Raw genomic sequence first — 1,685 nt, forward strand, 5'->3', positions numbered from 1 at the left:
TCTCTCTCTCTCTCTCTCTCTCTCTCTCTCTCTTTCTTTCTTTCTTTTTGAGACAGGGTCTTTGTAGCCCAGGCCAGCCTGAAGTGTACATTCTTGGGCTGGGCTGGAATTTACCATACTGTCTCAGCCTCCTGAGTGCTCAGATTACAGGCATGTGCCGACATGCCTGGCTCTCTCATGACACTTTTTTGGTTCATTTTCTTGAGACAAAGCTTCCCTATCATAGTCCAGGCTGGCCTTGTGTAACAGAAAATGTCCCCCACTGCCAGTGTACTTCAGTTTCTTAGTTGCCCAGGTAACAGTTCCTGTTCCAGTTCCGGTTGCTTCTGTCTCTCAGAAACAGCTGGTCACTGTGATGCACATTGTATAAGCCAATCCTCAGTTGACAAGGCACTCTGCCTCTGCACTTCCTGCTTGCTTATCTCATATAAGCCCTAGACCACCGGAGAACAGGACATGATATTGTGGGAATGATCCAGATCAGTGCCCATTAGCATAAATAAATCTGCCTCCAAATCTTGGGTGTTGTTTTGGTGTTTCTGCTGCTGTTGCATCTGGTGTGTTGGCCAGGAAGACCAACCATGCTGACCTCTTTAGTCACTGATTGTGATCCTCAAGGAAGGAGCAAGGATCTCTCCAGGTCCTGAGGGGAAGGCCTGCCCTCAAGATTTCTCGAGTCCCCTCGGAGGTCTGGAGGAGGATTATGGGATCCCTGTTCAAGCAGCTCACACTGGACCCCAAAGGGAGGAGGATGCAATCTGTCTGTCTGTCTGCCTGAGTCCAGTAAGACTCCGGGGGGACCCCAGTTAGTCAATTGGTCAGTTTTGCTCAGTTCGAGCAGGAGAAGAACTTGATCACCTCTTGTTAGTTAAGGCCACCCTCAAGGGAAGAGGGGTTGGAATGTTTAACCTCTGAGCACCTGTTGAGTAATTGTGTGAGTGAAACGGACAGCGTAAGCAATAGGCTGCTCCTTCTGTGCACCAATATTGGGAAGCACTGCTCGAGAAGGCTGATTGGGCCCTCAACCATGGTTCCATGGCGATCGACACATGACATAACAGAAGGGCATGCCAGGCTGGTATCTGAATGCTCTGTCTCTCTCTCTCTCTCTCTCTCTAAGGGGCACCCACCTTTTGTCTGTTGTGCCATCGTTCAAGGGTACAGAACACACATGTAGGAAATCAGAGAAGGGAATTAATTAATCAAAACCCACAGTCCTTGACTGCAGGAAAAAGGGCTTTTACAGAGTTAAAAATGAAATCAAACTGCTTCCTCTATCTCAAAGAAAAATAAATGGAAAAAGAGGCCCATTCTTCCTGAGAATTCCACCGTGGCACTCTCATTGGCTGCTGCAGCTTTTGCCAACACCTATAGTTTCACTCCATGCTCTGGACTTATCTACTTCCAGCCAATGGAACTGATTCTAACTAGCCATTGCTTGCAATCAGCCACACAGGGCTCCCCATGCACTTACCCTGGTCAGATGGCGTCATCTAATGCCCACTCAAGATGATTGTCAACGATTTCTTCTGAGTTCCACATTTTGACTGATGAAAAATTAGACTGTCAGCCCTGACCAAGTGGGCCTGAATATATAGAACAGACTGAGGTCTATCAAATTGGGCCCGTGATAGTCCATAATCATTGCAAAAGTTGGGGGCAAACCTGTCTGTCCTGGTGGACAA

Source organism: Chinchilla lanigera, unplaced genomic scaffold (genome assembly GCF_000276665.1).
Source record: "Chinchilla lanigera isolate Chin_1 unplaced genomic scaffold, ChiLan1.0 scaffold00055, whole genome shotgun sequence".
In the NCBI taxonomy this organism is placed as follows: Eukaryota; Metazoa; Chordata; class Mammalia; order Rodentia; family Chinchillidae; genus Chinchilla; species Chinchilla lanigera.